Here is a 23,999-nt window from a genome sequence, read left to right as displayed (position 1 = left end):
ACAAACCCACTCTCTGTAGTCAGACCCATCTCAACCCTTCACTTTTTGACCCAGAACCACCCATCATTGAACCAATAACCCGGTTCAACCCTTGGTCCCGGTTTAGTCCAGATTACCAAAATACCCCTTAGATTCCCCAAATTATAAGATTGCCCCTGCCTCCCATATAAATTCAACTTAACCTCTTCATTCGCCCTAACTTAGAGAACTTGAAGGAATGGATTATTCACCTTCTCCCCTGTTCAAACCTTAACTAGAGCGATGACAGGTTTCCTCCCATTTTTCCGACCTCCTTCTCTCAATCTCTCATCCTCTCTTCTTCTTCTTCTTCTTAGTGGCGGTCTCCTCTCCGACCTCTCATAAGCCGATCTTTCTTCCTTCTTTTATTCTTCTCTTCCCTCCATTTCCCCTCTTGTTCCAGTTTTCGTCACCGCCCCTTCAAACGGTAGATCTCATCCATATACAAACTGAAAGCGACGGCTACCCACCACCGGCCTCTTTCTCCCCTCTATCCTTCATTATTCATTTTTTTTCTATTTCTACTCCTTTTCACAATTGCCACCCTTCTGTCACCACTAAACTAGTTGCCCTCTCACATCCAGGAGTGCCATCATCGGCATAGGAAAGTCCCAAATCATTCAAACACATTGCATAAGTTCCTGGTTACAGGCCACATTGCAAATGAGTCTCCAGTCAGTCTGGCGACAGTAGCTATCACCTGGAAATCTCTTTCTGTTCGCTTACCGATTTCAGGTCAGGATATTACTAAGGTAGCCTCACTGAAACTCTTTTTCCTTTTTTACAGTGATGATTAGAGGTTGGGGAACAGATTGATGGAGTAGGTTCCATCAAGTTCACCCTTATACATATGTTCTTCAGTCTAATCTGACCTCAAATTTGCTATTTGCTATGCTTCGTGTGATTAGATCTATGATTAATTCAGTTGTACCTTAATTTTGGATATCGAATGGATATGGACTTATGTGAGTTTGTCTTTGAAGTTTATGCTGTGGTAGGGCGATGAAATATTGAGGCATCTGTTATTTTCCTTTTTTTTTATTTTGTTTCATTTTGATTCATCTGTCTCATTACAGAGGTTACTTTCCCTCTAGCTTTTATTTTGCTGTTAATGATCTATGAGATTGGGGTTTCTGAACTAATACCTGCTTGTTCATGCTAAATGATGAAGTATGCTATGTTTAGTTTCATTTGATCCTATTAATGCTATAAGAATGCAGCTGCCTAGTCTTTTTGTGTAAGAGCAATAAATCCCTTTTACCTCATCACTGTTAATGCTTTTTGAAACGGCAAATATGCACACAGTGGACACTTATACATGTTTTTTTATTGCTTAGCTGAATTCTGGTTTGTCAATTAAATGTCTTCCTTTTATTAGCTAGCTATTGTTTGTTCAAGTAATTACTTCTGTTTCATATTGGAGACTATAATACCATGTGGGCCCTACCTATTAGACCCGGGAGAGGGGTGCCTAACCCCTTTCCTCTCCCATTCGAGTCTTACCCGGACTGGTTTGGACCGGTGCCTTGGGTTTTGGAGTCACTATTAAAACCAATCATTTTAAAAATCATTCTCGGAGGTCCCATCACCTCCATTTCCTAATTTGATGGGTGGCAACTCCATTTCCAACCCAAGTAGGGGTAAGGTACCCAGTGGGGAGGATGAGTACCCAATGTGAACAAGGAAAATTGTCATCTCTAGGTTTGAGGAGATGAAGTAGAGTAATGAGATTGAGATGTTGAGGGATGTAAATGAAAAAAAAAACAAAAGGATAGAAAAATATAAAGTTAAAACCCTAAATCCCAAACCTCATAATTTGGTTAATATGGAATAGGGACATAGCTATCATTCTTGTATTTTTTTCTTCATTTTTTACCTATTCACTTCTAAAAAATGACCTCATTTAAGAAGCCACATTTTATTTGGCCCCCTACTATTTTATTTGAGTGGGGGCAACTGCGAAAAATTTTAAAATTTTTCATAATTTTCATAACTATATAAAAAACATTTTTTAATTTCAATAGGAGCAGTTTGCCCACACTGACTTTTACATAGATCCACCATTGATGAGAGCTACTTCAATTAGAATGATTATACTTCACCCCTGGAGCAAGAAATACCAATTTCATGTTTCTATAAATAGCCTCACATATATGAATTTTTAAGGGACATCTATTTCAACCATAAAGAACCTCAAATAATAATTGTATGCTAATTTATATTGATCAATCCAAAACATTTCTGGTAAAAACAGCAATGGCAACAAGTCCAACCATAGCTTTTACAACTTGAATCTAACTCTATAAAAGAGAGCATATAAATCTGACATAAATGAGATGATGGTTAATACATAATTAACCTAATGGAAATTCACTTTTTTCTCATGACCTAGTGGTTGAGATAGTCACTTAGCATTCATCCAAAAATTGAGGTGGGGAGGCAAATCCATGGAACTAGAAGCAAAGTTCAATGTATCAATACAATATGTTTGACATGGGGTATATCATATCTGTTTTCAAGGGCACTGGTACACTATATATTAATAATTGATTAGATTGATTTGTTTTAAATGTTAAATTGTGATGTGACTTTACCCCCTTATAAGTTATCAAAGCCAAAAATGAGAAAAAAAGAGTTACCATAAGTTAAACTCTTGATATCTTGTATATCAAGAATATCGATACTTTGAACCATGACTATAGATTCTTCATGCTAAGGTCAATGGAACACCCTACTTTCTCTCCACTGTTTAGTCCCCTTATGATGTTTATTATGCATTATCTTGAAAACCTGATTGGATCGGGCCAGATGGTTAAATTGTTTGACCTGAGAATTGGCCATGTCTCCAAGTCCGATTATCATTTTTTTTTTGAAAAAAATGTTGAATTGGTCAAAGAACTATTGACCTAGGAGGTTGGACCGCTAAACCGTTTGACTTAGGTAACAATTAGCGATTTAATAAAAAATTATTTAATTTTTTAAGGAAGCATTATTAACAAAGAAAAGTGGAGATCAAGAGATGGGGGAGGGATTGAAACGAGATCTCAAATCTAATCACTAAGATCCAAGAGAGAGAGAGAGTATGAGAGAGAGAGAGAGGTCAAATCTGAGATTCAAAATGGCTGGGGAGAAATGTTGTCACTGTTGTTTTTGCTGCCACTTCTTCCGTCACTGTCATCATACAAATGGTCCTTGAGTCTAGCCATCGTATGAAAGCCCAAGGACAATGGTCTAAAGTGAGATTAGCCCATCAGGTATAACAGCCCTAAATGGTCTTATACTTGACCTCTCAGCCCTTAATGATCAAACACTACTTGACAATAGAGGACCTCTCCCCTAGCTGCAAGGTGCAGTGTTGCACTCTTTGCTCGGATGGATCCTAGGAGTTAAAACCTTTTGCAAACTTTTTTCTTAAAACATAACATATATATATATATATATTAGACAGTTTTGTATGCCCTTAGCTTCAATCCGATTTGATGTACTTTTGTTATTTAGTGTAAATAAATAAAATGCATGTTTGATTCATGTTGTTTGGTATAATTCTGTGTAAGACCCTAAAACTGGACACTTATAGAGACTCGTGTTAGTTTTAAATGTTCACAGCCGATTGGATAAGTCTGGGGAGATTTATCCTACCAAGGCTGATATTGGTGTGCCACCAAGTGTTGGGATGACTTGTCTCGGCCACCAGAGTAAGACCCAAGGCACTTGTAGTATGGGATTACTCGAATCCTTAAAGCAGACCAGATTTCCAGTATTGCCCTGGACCTTAGAGACAGATGGGCAAAACTGAAAAATTACACCTGACCCCTAGACTTGATTATGACACTTCACTAGGTGTTGGATCGGACTGTCTTTGATATGCCAATTAGTGAGATCCTTAGCGGGGATCAAAACCTGGGTATGTTGGGACAGTTTGAGAATTCATCTGAGTGGGTGATCATAGTGATAGGATCAACCCCTTTGTCGGACAAAGGTAATGATTGGGAATGCACTCTGATGGAAACCAAACTGCCGACAATTGATTTCAATCGTTGGAATTTTGTTTTGCAAAATTAATATAAGTGATAAGTGTAAGGCCTTTGAGGGTCAAGGGCCACTTAAGGTAAGTTTTGGGTGTTACAAGGTGGCTAATCTTGAATCTGCCCACAGTCCTTGGGTGTTACAATGGCTTAGGGGCCACTTAGGGTAAGTTTTGGGCCCATTAGGAACGCATGTGATGGGCTTTAGGGGGTGCACTGTCCATAACAGTGTAGTATATTCAGCTAGGCCTTGTAACAAAGGCTGGGCTGAACCCCTGTAGCTGATGTGTAGATCAATGTTTGGGTCCCACGCCTTACAAGGAAGCCCAACTAGGCAGCAGTTTGGAAGGCTAAGTGAGCACATACCCTTATTGGTTCTAAAGCCCATTTCGAAATAGGCTGATTTGATCAGTTAAATAAGGGGCGAATTATGTGATTATATTAGCAGATAAGGTTGGGTCTTAACCCTATCCACTCAGAGAGTCTAGATCTTAATGTGATTCAGATCTGAAAACCTTCTAATAAGGTTAGGAGAGGGTTGATCTAATCTGCAGATAAGATAAGTGTTTACCCTTATCACTTAAAGGGAATTCTGATCCAAATATGATTTGGATCAGCAACTCCTAATGGGATTAGGAGCTGACCCCTTTAAGGTTATAAAAGGAGGAGGGGGCGGCAGCCTTTAGTCACATTCACATTGTCTTCAGAGCTGAAGTCACAGAAGAAAGAATACAACACCTCTACGCTAATTCTTTCTTGCCGCCTCCTTGTCGCCGCCAGAATTGCCAGTTCGATTTCCTCTTCTCAATAGGAGCGATCAAGATTGGATCTTGATATCAGTTCTTTGTGAAAGGACTGATTGGAAGTTGTGCTCACATGCCATCCAATTTATTCTTGCGAAGGTTCTGGTTCTTTTGAAGAACGCTATTGATTTTGCTCCTCCATTGGGAGATATTATTTCTTCGTATCTGGTATATCCCTCTCCTAGCTTAGATCTGGTTCGGTTCTTGGTTCAAGATTGATCATTGAAAAATATGGTTTTTCTAAAATAGGGAATACAATTCCCAATAGGATGGAGAGAAACTTTTTTGAAATTTGCCCATTCTATTTCGCAAGATTCGGGCATCCATATGATGGATCTCTAATCCCTTCATTGGTGTTAGAGTCATGGTTCAAATCTTGAACCAAAATAGTTCAGATCTGAACCTTGCGCAAATGGGCAAAAGGCGTTCTACCCGATTTGTGCAGATTAGGGTTTTGGGAAATTGTTCCCAAAATTTTTGGGCGAATGGTCTAAAATTAAATTTTATATGAATATGAATTTTATTTATAATTTTCTTGTTTTTTGGGCTATTCGTACACATGGAGATCGAAATCTTGATTGGCGCAGTGAACCTGCGATTTTGTAGTTTCTTGATTTACTTTATACATTTGGTCTGTAAAATAATTTTTTTTATACTGAATGTATAGGCATTCGATCTGATGTAATATTAATAGAAATTAGGTTTTCTATCTATTTTATTTTGGACCGAAGATGGCGGCGCAGGAAGGAGATTTCCCAGATGGGAGATTCGCTATCTGCGGTTTGCAGTTTATGAAACTGCAAACTGTGATTTAACCTCTGTTTTGCAGGATGGAATGTGCGAATAACCCTATCTGACCGATTCTTGTTTTTTTTAATCAGTATTTAATTTCAGATTATTTTCTTGAATTAAATATTTAATTAAAGATCAAACCCTATACCCATTTGAACCAAGATTGATCCAAATTGGTTGGATCGAATCTAGGGTTCGATCAAGGCTGAATGTTAGCCCTACTTTTCCCACTAATGGGCCTAAGAATTGATAATTATTTAAAAGTTTAATTCGGCCCAACCTTTAAAGGCGCAGTTTTAATTTGTTAAAACTGCTAAACACCCACTTCGCAGATAAAGCTATATGGACCGAACTGGTTAACCCTAATTCGGCCCATATACCTAGATAATATTAATGGTTAATATTATGGATTAAAAATGGGCTTTAAAATGGGCTTAACAGATATTTAATTGATTGGATCAATTTATCCCTGCATGTGATATATGGATCTGTGATGTGCTACATTCATGGGCCATAAGTGCTTGGCCCATGCTGATTCGACAATAGCTCTTGCTCACACCATGGCTGAATGCACATCATTGCCATAGTGTTCCATCTGGTCATTGGATGACCTCCCTTAGTGGTGGGCCCCCCACCCCTAAAAAGGGTATGTGCGGAACCCTAGCCAATTTGGGCCCACTGAAATCTGGCTTTATGAAAGTCAGTGGGAGCCACTTTGGTTTGACCTAAATTAAACTAGGGCGTAATTTTTTCGTTCCCTCCAGCAAATATGAGTGCATGTGATAGGGAGATTCATGTGATGAACTCTAAAGGCCTTCCATCATTAACATGAGGATGGGTCCTTCAGTAATGAGGAAACGCACCAGAAAACGGGCTATTCATTTGCTGTTGGGCTTGTTTGAATGTTTCATAAGATGATAGGGGTGTCAGAGACCGATGTGGGAGGGGCTTCACCAAAAAATGGGAACTCTCTCACGGTACCTTGGTGTTCACGAATATGATGGGTAAGCACTCATTGGACAGAAAGGTTTATCCTAAAATGGCTATGAATCTTGTCTGACAGAGGCCAAAGAGAAAGTTCATATGATGAGTGGATATGATCCTTCACAGAAAAGTGGTGGGGTTTTGCAACTAAAACAGTTAGCTCCATTCACCCTATGTGGTTTCCCACATTTCTAGAGACAAGTTGCTGTCTCCGTCATTGAGATGGAAGGGAAATCTCGAAGATGAACAAATGAGAATGGAACATAGATTAAAAGCCATATCTATGTAATGAACATGAATCAAATTAGGTTGTGGACTAATGTTTGTTGTTTTATTAGAAAATGGGAAATGGATAATTTGCAAAGCTTCTTGACGACAACAAGCTTAATGACCCGAACTATGCCGACTAGTATCGTAACCTCATGCTGGTCCTAACTTCCGAGAAATTAGATAAGGTAGTCAAAAATCCTGCCCTGAAGCGTCCAGGTGACAGGGCTTCTGAGGCCCGAAGGAGGGAATTCCAAGATTGGGAGGATAAAAACTCCCTAGTCCGCTGCTATATCATTGCCTCCCTAGACAATCCAATACAGAGGCAGTTCGATCAGATTGAACTAGTCAATGACATATTGGAAAGTTTAAAGACAATGTACGAAGAGTAGAACCGTTCTACTTGGCAGAAGGTCTTGAAACAGTTCATGACCGCTCAGATGTCCAAGGGGCAACAGGTTCACGATCATTGTCTTCGGATGATGGGTTACATCAACGAGTTTGAAGCCCTTGGATCCAGACTAGATCTTGTCACGCAAGTGGATGCCATTCTTAATTCATTGCCTCCTTCCTTTAATCCGTTCATAATGAACTATAATATGAATAAGCTAAATGTCAGCGTCCAGGAACTCAGTAAAATGTTGTAGAGGGTCGAGGATTTGATTAAAAAGGATGAACCTGTGGCTATGCTTGTTAAAGCTAGCAAATCGGGCAAGAAAAAGATGAAGGCAAAGAAGCCCTAGCAGAAAGCTGCCAAACCTAAGAAGTAGAAGAAAGACAGGACATTGGATGCGTGTCACTTCTACAAACAGACCAGCCACTGGAAGAGGAACTGTCCTCAATATCTGAAATCCAATAAAGGTAATTTTGAATCTTGTGTCATAGAAACCAATTTATTGGTGGTTTTTGCGTCTTGGTATATTGACTTCGGGGCTTCAACTCATGTGTGCAACTCACTTTAGGGGTTCAAAGTAAGCAGAAGACTGAATGAAGGTGAAGTGACACTCTACTTGGGGACTTCTGCAAGTGTTGCAGCTACGACAATAGGGACCGTAGAGTTATTTTTAAGAGAATGATCCATTGTACTTAAAGATTGTCTTTTTGTGCAAAATTTAAGAAGAAATTTGATTTCTGTCTCTAAACTGTGTGCGGATGGATATTTTTTCTTTTTCAATAATACGATTACTATTAAAAGAAACAATAAATTCATCGCATACGGAGGACTGGAGAACGGTCTCTATGTTCTACATCCTTCTCTAGAAACTAACATAGCCGAAACTACATCGGCTGATATCCCCAAGAAAAGAGTATGTGATACAGTTAATCCCACGTGCCTGTGGCATTACCAACTTGGCCATATCGGTATTGACCGAATCACAAGACTGGTGAAGGATGGTCATTTGGATTTTCTAATTGTAGATCTTCCCTTTGCATTACCAACTTGGATTTTCTAATTGTACTTCAGAGTAAGATGACAAAGAGGTCATTTAACGGTAAGACTGGAAGATGTACAAGCACACTTGACCTTATACATATTAATGTATGTGGTCCCCTGAGTGTTAGGACCCGTAACCAGCACGTGTACTTCATTACATTTATCAATGATTATTCTCGGTATGGTTACGTGTACCTAATGAGACACAAGTCCGAATCCTTTGAAAAGTTCAAAGAGTTCAGACAAGAGGTCGATAAACAATTAGGGAGAGAAATTAAGTCCCTTTGATCAGATTGAGATGGCAAGTATCTCTCTGATGAATTCAGGGACTACTTGAAGGTCAACGGGATAGTATCACAGTTAGTTCCTCCTGCTACACTACAATTTAATGATGTTTCAGAGAGGAGGAATATGACCTTATTGGATATGGTCCGGTCACTTCTTGTCCGTTCAGAGTTACCCACATCCTTTTGGGGATATGCATTCGAGAATGCGATATACGTGTTGAACCGGGTTCCAACCAAATCAGTTCCAAAGACTCCCTATGAGCTACGGACCGGAAAGAAACCAAGTGTACGACACTTGAAGATTTTGGGTTGTCCGACACACGTTAAAAGAACGAGTCTGGACAAGTTGGAATCCAAGACCAGTCGTTGCCTATTCGTAGGCTACACAAAAGGCTCTGTGGGTTACCTGTTCTATGACCCAAGTGAACAGAAGGTGTTCTGCAATCGAAATGCACAATTCTTGGAAAATGATTACGTCCTAAACAACCATCTTCAGGAAATTGTTCTTGATGAGGAAAGCTCAGAGGTAGTGGGAGGTGTCCCACAAGTTCCAAGTAGTGACCAACCTAGAAGATCTACCCGGGTGTCCAGGCCACCAGTCCGTTTTGGCTATGATCAGGATAGTTACCTGGTGGAAGCCTTGACTAGTGAGGAGGATCCCGTGACTTATGCGGAAGCTATGTTAGACATAGACTCCTTTAAGTGGGTAGATGCCATGAGAGTTGAAATGGACTCAATGGAGACCAATGGAGTCTGAACTCTAGTAGATCCCCCCCCCGGGGTAAAAGCAATTGGTTGCAAATGAATATATAAGAGGAAAAGGGCCCCGATGGCAGGGTTGAGACCTACAAAGCTCGTCTGGTGGGGAAAGGGTATACCCTGAAAGAGGACATTGGTTACGAGGAAACCTTTTCACCTGTGGCCATGCTTAAATCCATTCGGATCCTACTAGCTGTAGCAACATACCATGACTATGAGTTTTGGCAAATGGAATTCAAAACTACGTTCTTGAATGGAGATCTTACGGAAGATATCTATATGCAGCAACCGCAAGGTTTCATAGCAGCGGGTCAGGAACACATGGTATGTAAACTAAATAGATCCATATATGAACTTAAGCAAGCTTCTTGGAGTTGGAACATCCGGTTTGACTCTATTGTCAAAACGTTTGGCTTTGAGCAGAATCCGGATGAGCCTGTGTTTACAAGAAGTCTAGTGGGGACAAGGTTACGTTATTGGTTCTGTATGTATATGACATTCCACTCATTGGGAATGATGTAGGAATGTTGACTACGGTGAAAGTGTGGCTTTCAAAGCAATTCTCCATGAAAGACATTGGAGAAGCCTCCTATATACTGTGTCTTCGACTCTATAGAGATAGATCAAAGCGGGATAATAGGATTATCCCAAGCTGTTTATACTGACAAAATTGTCAAGAGAAACAGCATTGAGAACTCCAAGAAGGGAAATGTTTCTTTCAGACACGGAGTCACTCTCTCCAAGAAGATGTCTCCCAAGACCTCTGAGGAGATTGAGGGCATGAAGGATGTTCCCTATGCCTCAGTCGTATGAAGCATCATGTATGCCATGCTGTGCACTCGTCCTGACATTGCTCAGGCAGTGAGTGTGGTAAGAAGATTTCAGACCAACCCAGGGCAGGAGCACTGGACTGCTGTGAAATGCATACTTAAATACATTCGAAAGACAAAAGAGTTTTGTCTAGTATTCGATGGCTCACTACAGATCCAGGGGTATACTGATGCTGATTTCCAGTCGGATCCAGATGATAGAAAGTCTACATCTGGGTATGTTTTCATGATAGGATCGTGTGCTGTTTCCTGAAAGTCAGCAAATAGGGGTCCTAAGTAGCAAAAATTAGCAGTCCACAACCCAAGCCGAATACATTGTCGTAAGTGAGGCTGCCTAATGAATGAAGGTGTTCATTCCTGAATTTGGAATTCAGCACATCACCCATTCCATTGTTGTGTGACAACGCTGAACCTATGGGAGGTTGATTTTAAGAGATAGCATCAACGGAGAATGTGGCAGACCCATTGACTAAGCCACTGACACAGAAAGTGTTTATGAAACATGTGGAAAGTCTGGGACTCTGGCTTGTACCAGATTGGACCTAAGTGCAAGTGGGAGTTGTTTGACAGTTGTATGCCCTTTGTCCGACAAAGGGGCTGATCCTGTCACTTTGATCATCCACTCAGATGAATTCTTGGACTATTCCAACATACTCAGGTTTTGACCCCCGCTAAGGATCTCATTGATTGGCATATCAAAGACAGCCCAATCCAACACGTAGTGCAGTATCATAATCGAGTCTAGGGGTCAGGTGTAACTTTCCAGTTTTGCCCATCAATCTCCAAGGTCCAGGGTAATACTGGAAATCTGATCCGGTTCAAAGATTGAATTAATTCTACACTGCATGTGACTTGGGTCTCACCCTGGCGGCTAAGACAGGTCACCCAACATTTGGCAGCACACCAGTGTCAGCTTTGGCAAGATAAATCTCCACAGACTTATCCAACGGCTGTGAACATTCTAAACTAACACGAGTCTCATAAGTGTCCAGTTTAAGGGTATTACACAGAAACACACCACAAGAACATGAATCAAATATGTAATTTATTCATTTACAATAAATTCATAATGTAACATATGGCTGACACTGATGTGCCGCCAAGTTGGTTAGGGTGGTTTGTCTCAACTGCTAGGGTGAGACCTAAGGTACATGCAGTGTGGGTTTTCTTGAAACCCCGAACCAGACCAAAATTCCAGTATTGCCTTGGACCTTGGAGATAGATGGGCAAAACTGGAATGTTACACCTGACCCCTAGACTCGATTATGATACTGCACTAGGTGTCGGATTGGATTGTCTTTGATATGCCAATCAGTGTGATCCTTAGAGGGCGTCAAAACCTGGGTATGTTGGGACAGTCCGAGAATTCATCTAAGTGGGTGATAATAGTGACAGGATCAACCCCTTTGTCAGACAAAGCGAATGATCAGGGATGCATTCTCTCTGATGGAAACCTAAACTGCCGGCAGTTGATTTTAATCGTTGAAATTTGTTTTGCAAAATATATTTATATAAAGATATACATATATATATTATGGTTTCAAAATGGTTGCAAAAGGTTTTAATTCTCAGGATCCATGTGAGTAGAGAATGCAACACTGTTCCTTGCAGCGGAGGGAGAGGTCCTGTCTTGTCGGGCAGTGTTTGATCATTATGGGCTGAGAGGTTAAGTGTAAGACCATTGAGGTTAATACTTGATGGGGTAATCTTGCAACTTCCCACAATCCTTGAGTTTTTATAAAGTGGCTTGACCCAATGACCATTTAGTGTAAGTGTTGGGCCCATTAAAAGCCCATGGTGATGGGGTCAACGGTTCACTGTCTCTTACAGTGAATTTGGCCAGGCCTTGTAACAGAGGCTGGGCTGAATCCATGTGGCTGATGTGTAGATCGTTGTTTAGGTTCTACGCCATACAATGATACCCAACTGGGCAGCAATTTAGAGGCTGAATGAGAACATAGACTTAATGGGCTTAAAGCCCAATTCGAACTGGTTTAATTTGATTAATTAAAGAGGGGCGGTTATTGGATTTAGATCAGTAGATAGGATAAGGGATTGTCCCTATCTACTCAAAGAGTCCAGATCCAAATAAAGATTTGGATTAGGAAACTCCTAATAAGATTAGGAGGGCAGATTTTTATCTACTGATAAGATAAGGGATTATCCTTATCTCTTAAAGAGAGTCTACATCCAAATACAAGATTTGGATTAGGAAACTCCTAATGAGATTAGGAGAACCTCTTTTTAAGGTTATAAATAGAGGAGGGCGAACCTTTCAGCACCCAATCAGATTACAGATTCAAGAGAGAAGATAGCTCCAATTAGACTAACGCCATCTTCTGCTCTTGCCTCCTTCTATTGCTGTCGCCTTTGCTAGTTTGTTCTCCACCTATTGGAGCGATCAAGAAGCGTTCTTGATATCAGTTTTAAAACTGATCTGAATTCGTGCTCACTCACCCTCCATCGAATTCTTGCTGAAGAGTTCGGTTCTTGCTGAAGAACCACCTGCTGATTCTGCTTCACTCTACGCTGTGTCATGTTCAGTGAGAGCAGTCTTTGGCGTTTTCCTTAGGCGTGAACACCTTCGTTGGGATTTACTCTTACTCCGTATCAGGTATATCCCTCTCCTACCTTTTGGTTTTAGATCTGGTCCGGTTTAGGTTCAAAATTGATCATTGAAAATGCAGGTTTTCTAAAACAGGGAATGTGATTCCCACATGGGAGAGAAAATTTTTTGAAATTTTGCCCTACCTACCTGCAGGGTTCGGCTATCCATATGATGGGTCTCTCACCCCTTCACTGGTATCAGAGCCAGGTTCAAATCTTGAACAAAAATTGATCAGATCTGAAACTGCGCAAATGGGTAGAAGGCGTTCTACCCGATTGCGCATATAATTGATTTTCTAGGAAATTTTGGTTCAAGATTTGAACCTGGCTCTAATACCACTAAAGGGATGAGAGATCCATCATATGGATAGCCGAACCCTTCAGCCATAACGAACTGGTCGCCTAAAATCCCGAGTAGATCTTAGAGCCACATACGATTAAACATGGGCCAAGCACTTATGGCCCATGTATGAATCACATTCAGCACATCACAAGCATTCACATAAACAAAATTGATCCAATCAATTAGAAGCTTGTAAAACCCTAATTAATTTAAGTCAACACACAATCAACCCATTAGGGCCCATGAATTATCAAATAATATCACCTAGGTATATGGGCTAAACTGTAAAAAGCAGTTCGACCCATATAGCATTTATGCTGAAAATGGGTTGATGTTGCTTTAACTTAGCAAAATTAGGTTTTTCAAGAGTGGGCCGAATTGTATCATCTGGTGGGTCATCAAACCCTTGGCCCATAACAAAATTTGAGTCACCTGAAATGTGACCCATGGGTCTGAGATCAGACCCCATTGAACCATGGGTTCAGTCAAACTAGTTTGGACCAAACTAGGTCAGGTTGGCGTAGGGTTTGGTGTCCAAAACATGTTACAATTCTCAATATTTTGATATGAAATTATTAACAACAGAATATTGACAATCGATCATAGCAAAAACACATAATTTAGGGCTGCAAGTGTGATGATCCAAATCTGATCCAAACAAACTGCAAACCTACAAGAAAACTGGTTAGTTGTAGATTGCAGATTTTTCTGCAAAAATCTCTTCTCCTTCGCGTGCTATAGCAAGTCTTCCAATGTAGAAAAACAAAAAAAACCATAATTTTCTATTAATTACATTAGAATAAATCCTTATACATTTTGTCTAAAAATAAAAAAAAATTATTTACAGACCAAAATCGAATGAATAAATCACATGGTGCGCAATTCTTGGTGCCAATAAAGAATTCGATCTCCATCACACCAACAACCCAAAAATTCAAGAAATAATAATAGAACAATTCTAAAACTATTGCAGAATAAAATAAAATTAATTTCATATCAAATCACCCAAAACTGCTAACTACGCAAATCGAGTAGAATAGTTTTGCCGATTTGGGTTTTTGCTTCAGATCTGGTTTATTTCAGTTCAAGCTTGAATTGGCTCCAATACCACTGAAGGAAGGGGAAACCCACCACATGGACGGTAGAACCATGCTAGATAGCTGGGCAAAATTTCAAAAATTTCTTTTAACCCTTCCAGGAATCGCATTCCCAGTTTTAGAAAAAATTGCATTTTTCTAAGATTGTTCTTGCACCAAACTGGACCAGATCTAAAACCAAAAGAAGAAGAATACCTAATACGGATTCCACATGATTTGCTCCCAAAGTGGGTGTTCACGCCCAAAGAGGGTACTAAAACCAGCATCCACTGAAGATGGCGTAGCTTAGGGTGAAGCCAGTTCAGCAACGCAGTCCTTCGGCAAGAACTGCAATCCAACAGCTTTGGTCGAGCAAGGGATGTGAGCATGAATTCGATCTAATGTTCTCTTGCAAAAATCAGATATCAGAACTGATCTCTACCAGTCCAAGAATTGGAGCTCAAATTAGGGTTAAGGCGGCAAGAGCAAAAGGAGAGAATTGAGAGCATAAGTGTGTAATCTAGAGCAGTTCACCCTCCTCTATTTATAAGCCTTAAAGATCAGCTCTCCTAATCCAATTAGGAGCTTCCTAATCCAAATCTTTATTTGGATTTGAACTATTTAATTGGACAAGACTTATCCTCTTATCCTAAAGGCTGATCCAAACCCAAATTTGCCCAAGTCACATCTTAAGCTGTCATGTGACTTCTTAATTAATCCAATTAATTATGGGCCTTAGGCCCATATGGCTCTCTTTGTATAGAGTGGGACCCCAACAAGTAGGTTCACATCCACTTTTGGTTGTTGGCTAATTTGGCAATCTTTGTATAGAGTGGGACCCTAACAATGACCTCATAAAAGCCCATATGGATTCAGCCTAGATTCCCTGACAAAGCATGGCCGAATTCATTGTTGAGCATAGTGAACCCCCGAGTTCATTAGTATGGGCTCTTAATGGGCCCAACATTTACACTAAATGGTCCTTGAGTCCAGCCATCTTATAAAGGCCCAAGGACAATGGTCTTAAATGAGATTAGCCCATCAGGTATAACAACCCTAAATGGTTTTACACTTAACCTCTCAGCCCTTAATGGTTAAACATTACCCAACAAGGGAGGACCTCTCCCCTGGCGGCAAGGTGCAGTGTTGCACACTTAACCTCTCAACTCTTAATGATCAAACACTGCCTAACAAGGGAGGACCTCTCCCCTGGCTGCAAGGTGCAATGTTGCACTCTCTGCTCGAATGGATCCCAAGAATTAAAATCTTTTACTAACCTTTTTCTTAAAACATAACATATATATTATCATATAAATATATTTTTCAAAACAAATCTTAAACAAGTTTGAAATCGACCGCCGGTAGTTTTGGTTTCCATCAGAGAGAGTGCAGTCTCGATCATTCACTTTGTTCGACAAAAGGGCTAATCCTGTTATTATGATCACCCACTCGAGTGAATTCTCAAATTACTCTAACATACCTAGGTTTTGACCCCCACTAAGGATCTCATTGATTGGCATATCGAAGACAGCCAATCTGACACCTAGTGCAGTACCACAATCGAGTATAGGGGTTAGGTGTAACTTTCCAATTTTGCCCACAAGTCTCCAAGGTCCAAGGCATAATTGGAAAATGGTCTGGGTTTAGTTTTTTAAACAATCACACTACATGTGCTTCGGATTTAACCCTGGTAGCTAAGACAAACTACCCCAACTAACTTGACAGCACATTAGTGTCAGCCTTGGTAGGATAAACTTCCCCAAGTCTATACAATGGCTAAGAACATTCTAAACTAAAGCGAGTCTCATAAGTGTCCAATTTAAGGGTAATTATACAAAAACACACCAAATATAACATGAATCAATTATGTACTTTTATTCATTTACAATAAATGTTTATGTACATCAATCTGATTGAAGCTAAGGGCATACACTATCTATCAACATCCACCGTATCGATGAAATCCATCATGCACTTGGGAGGTGCTTGAACCTCATCGCAATATTCTAAGGTCCCCTCCTTTTGTTCCTATAATTGTAAACATCACCTAACTTTTTCAGTTTTCATCATTAATCATGAATTTGGCATGTCCACTGTCGTACCTCTAATGTTTGTGATACTTTTTTAGATTGCGATGCATCGTTTTGCGATGAAACTATAGCAATGTCCTTTTGTGAGAATGGCCCGGTGAGGTAATTCTGGTTGAGGCGTTACTTAGAATTTTGTTTGAAGAAATTTATGATTGCATTACTCATGTTACTTGAAGATAGCTTGTCCACAAAAAAAAAAGTATGTATATATGCTTTTGTAAACAACTAGATAACAGTATTTGTGGTAAAGCTACACACATCATGCTTTGTAATAGCATAAAGTAAACCATGACTTCAAAACTATTGCAAACTCATACCTCTGGAATGGCCCTCTTGGCTATCGACGACCTGCCATCATCACAATCTGCGACGATGGTGTAGTAGCTCTTTCCGTTGTTGCCAGTCACTCGTACACACCTGGTTCTCTTCTTATTTTTCCCCGCCGCTAAAGGCTTGTTTCACGCAAGGTCCAGTAGTTGCAATCCTTCTACCTTGGCTATCCTCATTTCCCCCTCATTTGCCAACTCTGTGTAGTAGATCGCATCTTGTAGGTATGCCTCCAATCTGTCGATAGGGACTATGGTAGCCGGGATTGTTATCACATGTCCCTTGTGCTTGGCTTTTATGCATTGATGATAAGTTGATGAGACCAAGGCTAGGCCGTGTATCAGAGGCCATCCTAGAAGGACATGGTAGGCGGTCTTCCCTGAGATGACCTGGAACTCTTGTGTGATTGAGAATGGTCCAATCACTACTTGCAATTCAATGGACCATTCCATGACAAACACGTTCCCATTAAAGTCTGTTACTTCAATAGATAAGCCTTTGATGGTCTCCTACTGTATGCTCATCAGCTTCAATGTGTGAATAGAGATCAGCTTGGCGGAACTCCCAGGATCGATCATGGACCTTCTCATCTCGAACCCCTCACCCTAGCTAGTATGTCTTTCGGCATGAATTCTACGTTGGTGCGATTGGGCCAATAAGGTTCTAACAGTCTCCTGAAGACACTAGTGCTCTGATAGCTAGCTTCCTTGTCAAGGTGCTCATCCCTTGCTTACTGAAGAAGTGTTGGAGCTCCGGGATTTGTTCAAGTCTCTCTATTTATTAGCATATTGGGTTGACATTGGCCCAGTGCCCCTACTATGTTGATGCTTCCCCCCTGGACATGAGCTGGAAGGGGATCAATTTTTACTTGTGTGGGGTGACTTTTGATGAACTCGTCCAGTTTCACCTTTTGTATAAATAATCTTCTCAAAGAAAAGAAATCCATTAGGTCATGATGTGGTGACTGGTGATAATTGCACCACTTTCCGCCATGCCTATCCTTCTCTAGGTCCACTCCTGCTAGTGGTGGTGGCAAGTTGATTACCCTATCTTCAACCAGCTTATTAATTATCATTTTCACCTCCTCTTGTAGGTACATAGTGCTCACTCAGTCCCTTAGAGAACAATAGATATTGAATTTGTACTACACGAACGCTTGAGATTAACCCATGGTCAGTCCTTCCCTGTTATGAACCTATGACACATTGGGGTTTGCGATGAACCTACCTAGGGAGGAAGCATCAACATTGTGGGAGCCCTAGGCCAATACTAACCGGATATGCTGATCGAAAAATTAGAGTAGAGACCAGAGCTCCAACTCTTTTTTTAGCAAACAGGGAGCAAATTCATCAACAAGGAAGTTGGCAATCAGAGCTTTGGTGGAAGTCTTCAAGAGACCTTTGGAACCCTATCGACCTGAGTGCACCAGTATAGAATTCACACTAGAAGACATGCTGGCAACAGACCCCCACCACAACTGACCCCTATACATCACAGCGAGGGTGGGGGGCTTCAAGATGCAAAGATCCATGGTCGACCCCAATAGCTCGTCAACCTTATTTCCATCCATACCCTAAAATTGATGGATGTGCTGTAGGAGACAATGAAAGGCCTGCCCATGAAGGTGACTGATTTCAATGGAAATGCATCTGTAACAGAGGGATCCATCAAGCTACAAGTATCAATTGGACCATTCTCCTTCATGCAAGAGTTCCAAGTCATCTCCGAAAAAACCGCGTACCACACCCTACTAGGGCAGCCACTCATACATAGTTTGGCCCTCATACTGTCGACATACCATCAGTGCATCAAGGCCAAGCATAGGGGATGCGTTATTAGGAATCCGGTGACCAAGGTCCCCTTCAACAAGTCTGAAGCTCACCTGCAAAACGCAATTTACTACACCGAGCTGGCCGATGAAGGCAAGACAAGATTATCAAGAGTGGAAGGAGTGCAGATGCCAAGCCCTACGAATGACCTGTCGACTGCAACGGAAAAGAAGAAAAGAGCAAGGTGTGTACGGGTGACCAGTGATGATGGAAAGAGCTACTACACCATCATCGTTGATTATGAGGATGATGAACTGCCAATAGCTAAAAAGGCCATCTCAGAGGTATGATTCCTTGTTTAGTCATAGAATACATCTTTTAATAAATGAAATGAGATTTTGGTATGATTACTATTTTCTTCAGGCTATACTCCCCATATGTACTTGAGACAATACTCAAACTATGCATGCTCATACTTTTCTCTCTAAGAACATGCTTATCACATGGAATGATTCTTTAACAAAAATGTGCCTACGAATTGTTTTTCAACTAGAACTGTTTCATTGAATTACCTTTGCAGAAGGACGTTGCGATGATTTCATCGTACAAGAACACTCCAAGGGTTGAACAAACATTACCCATGCCAAAGGTTTAACATTATAAAAAAAGGAGGGGAGAAATATTAACCAACGAAACTAAGGAACACTAAAATTCACTTGCGGTAACAGGAACAAAAAGAGGAGACTGTAGAATACTGCAATGAGATCCAAACACCTCCTAAACACATGAGGGATTTCATCGACGTAGTGGAGGAATCTTTAGAGGAAATCAACATGGCCGCAGAAGGGGAAGAGAAAAGGCCATTGTACATATCAACCAAACTAAGAGCTAAGGACAAAGAAGATTTGATTGCACTTCTGAGAGAGTTTCAAGATGTTTTTGCCTGGTCATTCGATCAGATGCCTGGACTGGACTTGGATTTGGTCAGATACACCCTATGTATAGATCTCAAGGTTAAACTTGTAAAGCAACCCCAAAGGATTTTTAAGCCAGAGGTAACCTTGAAGATCAAAGAAGTTGAGCGGCTCCTGAAGGTTGGGTTTATCAAGCCCATAGCACACCCCTAATGGCTAGCAAACATAGACCAGTAAAGAAAAAGAATGGACAACTCAGGTGTTGTGTTGACTTTAGGGACCTGAACAAAGCCTGCCCTAAGGACGAATTCTCCCTGCCAAACATGGAGGTACTAATAGACTCAACAACGGTGAATCAACTCTTCTCTTGCCTAGATGCTTATAGTGGGTACAATCAGACCTTTATGGACCACGTAGAAGCACCTCACACGACCTTTAAGATACCCATCAGAAATTTCTATTACAAGATGATGCCCTTCGGTCTAATGAACGCTAGGGCCAGCAATCAAAGAGCGATGACAAGTGTCTTCCACGATATGATGCAGAGATTGAATGTTATGTAGATAACATAGTGGTTAAGGCAGAAAACCACTATGGGGTATTAAGAAAGCTGTTTGATTGGTGTGGGACCTTCAATCTAAGATTAAACCTCTGAAGTGCGCATTTGGAGTGCATTCTGGAAAATTTTTGGGTTATAGGGTAGATCAAGTCAAAATCCATCCGGATGAGAGCAAAGTGAGTAATCCTAGTCCTCCCACCATCGGGTGATGAACGCCAGCTAAAAACCTTCCTAGGTAAAGTATCCTACCTCAGAAGATTCATCCCCGGCCTCGCGCATGCAGCTGCATCACTGATGAAATTAGTAAAGAAGTCAGTAGGATTCAAATGGATAGAAGAGCATCTGAAAGCATTCGAGCAGCTAGAAAGGACCCTAGCTAAGGCCCTGACCATGTCACCACCCAGGAATGGCAGAGTTCAGAGTCTACATCGCATCGAACCCAAACGCAATAGGATGCCTGCTAGCACAAGAGGATGACGAAGGAGTCGGGTACCTAATATACTATGCCAACCAAACCCTGAAGCTAGCCAAGAAGAACTAACCGCACATGGAGCAACAATGCCTAGGCTTAGTGTTTGCTATGCAGATGTTCAGAAAATTACATCCTAGGTCAGAAGGTCAAGTTAATCGCACGTAGTGACCCGATAAGGTTCTTCATGAACAGACCCCCTCTTTCTAGGAGACTGGTTAAGTCGATGATGCAGCTCAGTGAATACACAATAGAGTACACTTAACCCCGAGCCATCAAGTGTCAAGCAGCAGTGGACCTTTTAGCCACCTTCCCCACCACCAATGACTGCCCCATATCAGAAGACATCTCGGGAGAGCTTTCCATGATCGCACTAGCTGAAGAAGGCAAATGGGTTCTAAGTTTTGATGGAAGCAGCACCAGCACTTCGGCCGGTGCCGAGGTCACTTTAATGTCACCTATCAGAAACACAGCTGCCTATTTGTTCAAACTTTAGTTCCCTTGTTCACACAACATAGCTGAGTATGAGGTTCTGGTCTTGGGATTGACGATAGCAAGAGACTTGGGAGCCAAAAAAGTCAAAGTGACAAGAGACTCCAAATTGGTTATAGGACAATTGGACGATAGCACCATTGTAAAAGAACTGACAATCCTACCCTAAAGAACCTTGATACAGACACTGACCCAAGATTTAGAAGTAACCTTCGAACATCAAAACAAAGCCAAAAACAGATTCGCCAATGCGTTGGCAACCCTGGGGTAAAAAATTCAACCCAGTCAAAACCCAATCAACATCATCCAAACCCTCTGTGAACCCTCGACCAAGAGACTGGGATATTGGGTAGAAAAAGTAGACAAGATTACGACAGATGATTGGAGGTATAATATAATCCAGAAGCTAAATAACCCAGGGTTGGCAGTGCAAGATAGCAAGGTTATCTTGAAGTTCCAATTGGTAAATGGGGTGTTATACCACTGACTCGTAGATGGGGTAAGAACAAGGTGTTTGGGGAGGAAGTAGGCAGAGTTAGTCCTAAACGATACTCATGCGGTGTATTGTGGAAATAGGGCCAACACCCTATATCGAAGGCTATAGAGATTAGGGTATTACTAGCCCTCGATGTAGTCAGATGCAACTAGGGTACAAAACGAGTGTGAGAAGTGTGTTCCAGAAGTTGATGGCAGGGAATGCCTTATAGTAGGGGAGGCAGACTAGAGAAGCATGTATGTTAGTTATCTAGAGAACAATATTTTGCCACTAGACCCTACATTGAGGCGAAAGCTCTTATCGAAGGCTAGGAGGTTTTACATACACGAAGGAGTACTTTACAAGAAATCTCACACCGGGAATCCCTTGTGGTGTTTAGCAGGGGAAGAGATAGAGGAAGTGCTAGAGGTCGCCCATAATTCTTAACCTGCCCCAAATCAAGGATAGACGGCCTTGTACAACCACATCTTGCACCTAGGTTTTTACTAGCCAACCATTCTAGAAGACACCTAGAAACATGTGCACAGGTGCCACTAGTGCTAGATCCACGCCGAAAGAATACACAAACTTTGCCAACGATCTCCAACTTGTTATTACATCGTGGCCTTTCCACACCTAGGGGGTAGACCTCATAGGCAAAATTCACCCACCCTCCTAGGGATACTGTTTCATAATAGCTTTAGACTACTTCACTAAATGGGTAGAGGCCACACTTTTTGTGAAGGATCTATGCAGAAAACATAGTGAATCTTCTCAAGCAACACATAGTCCATCAATTCGGAGTTCCCATGAGGATTCTGACAAGCAACGGTTTATCCATAAAAAATCAGGAGGTACGAAACCTTTTGGGGAAACATGGAGCAAGACTAGGCGTGTCCATAATTTATTACCCGCAAGGAAATAGACAAAAAGAAACTACAAAAGCTAAGTTTGGGGTATTTGATAAGCCTATATTTATACATATTTTCATACCTCTAACTTGATGATTTTGGGTAATAATGTTTTTGGATTTAGCATGGTATTGCACTAATTATGATGAAATTGTCTTGGAAGATGATTTTGAGCTTAATTGTGCAATTTTAAGGAGGAGTTCAATTTAATTGATCAAGATAATCATAGAGGAAGGACCATGCAGCAATGATGCTCCATGATGTAGCCATGAAGGAGAGAATCCATTGAAATCGGATTTGATATGTATGCACAAAAATCGGGAAATTTCATGTTTTGATATAATTTCTGTATTTTGGCCATAAATTTCTGCCTACAACTCGGATTGGGGTGATTCAAACGGATAATTAAAGCTAAGAGATAGGGCTACAACTCTTGTGTTTATCACTTAACCTAATTCCGCCGCTAACCAAGTGCAATTCAAGCATCAAGTTTCGTGTCCGGCAGTTGTCAATGCAGAAGAGATAGGAATTTAACTGAGATAAAGACTAAGAGACCTAATTTGTGTTGAATTAGGAGTCTTCATTGAGAAGCAATTGAAGGAAGGCTGCACTATAAAAAAGATCATAGACTCAAGGCAAATGGCACATCCGTAGAGAGAATTCTGTAGAGAAGAGAAGAGGAAGCAGTCTCAGCACATCAGAAGAGAAGAGGAAGCAATTTCAGCATGTCAGAGAAGGAGAGGAAGAATCTGAATTCAAGAGGGAGAAAGGCTTAGTTGCTGCACTTGTCTTCTACCTTCAAAGGCTAAAATTTTCTTGTTATTCTATTCATTCTTTAATGTGTTCTTGCTGTATTTCCCCTTTAATTTTCTTGATTATGTTGAATTTAATGATGTCTAGCTAAATTATTCTCTTAGCTAGGGTTTAGATGGATTTTGTTCTTAAGATTATATAGTTATTTATTTAATTCAATTCAAGACATTTATTATTTGCATGAGGAATTTTTATTGATATACTTAGTGCTTTAAAAGAATTGGCCAATCTTTTAATGATTTGATGATTCATGCATGACTGACCAAAGGATTGTTATGAATTAGATCCCTAGGAAATAAAAATCACATGATAGACTATGATATCTAAAGATGATTAGCTCATGTGTGGGAATCAAGGAATCTTAGTGAGTCAAATCCCCTTCTATGATTAGAGGTTTCCAAAGAAATTAATGCTTATTTTTTCTTTTGACAACCACTTGGAAGTTTGATGGGAGATTTGGATTAATAAATGATTAATATGACTTGAGAAAGCTTATTAATTAATTTAGGGAAATCCACCATCACATGCAAGTAACTTTAATATAGTTTAGGGTAATTTCAATCTTGAGTTGGATTAAATAGGTAATTATGTAACCTTGATTCAAAGAAATCTAAACCCTAGTTGCATTCGTCCATCAATTCAATTTTTATTTTCTTGGATTTGCATTAATTCTTTTAGTTTTTATTCATTCAATTTATTCACGAGTTCAACTTAAGTTAGTTTAAAATTAATTTGATATTGTGATCTAGTCTCTGTGGGATCGACACTTTTCTCATCATTATATGCACATTTGACTATTGTACACTTGTCTGAATTAACTGTGCATAAATCACACAACATTAAGTAACACAGTGGCAGGCAATCAGAAGGATTGGTCAAACAAATTGTCAGAAACCCTCTAGGTTTATCGCACCACGATCAGGATGAGCACGCAGGCAACACCCTACTCTCTGG

At 40.5% G+C, this 23,999-nt stretch overlaps 1 long non-coding RNA gene across 5 annotated transcripts; it reads left to right on the top strand.

Moving 5' to 3' along the window:
* The first annotated feature begins 210 nt into the window (after positions 1–210).
* LOC148803265 (uncharacterized) lies at positions 211–23,226 on the top strand. 5 transcript variants are annotated; one of them, XR_016081421.1, is made up of 4 exons: positions 211–770; positions 16,355–16,418; positions 18,302–18,756; positions 18,993–23,226. It is a non-coding gene; the product is annotated as an uncharacterized LOC148803265 (long non-coding RNA). The 5 variants fall into 5 exon arrangements; XR_016081423.1 differs by lacking the exon at positions 16,355–16,418; XR_016081422.1 differs by lacking the exon at positions 18,302–18,756.
* The last annotated feature ends 773 nt before the right edge of the window (positions 23,227–23,999 follow it).

This window comes from Nelumbo nucifera, chromosome 1 (assembly GCF_055504915.1).
Source record: "Nelumbo nucifera cultivar China Antique chromosome 1, China Antique-T2T, whole genome shotgun sequence".
Taxonomy (NCBI): domain Eukaryota; kingdom Viridiplantae; phylum Streptophyta; class Magnoliopsida; order Proteales; family Nelumbonaceae; genus Nelumbo; species Nelumbo nucifera.
This window is presented reverse-complemented; position numbering and strand designations above follow the sequence as displayed.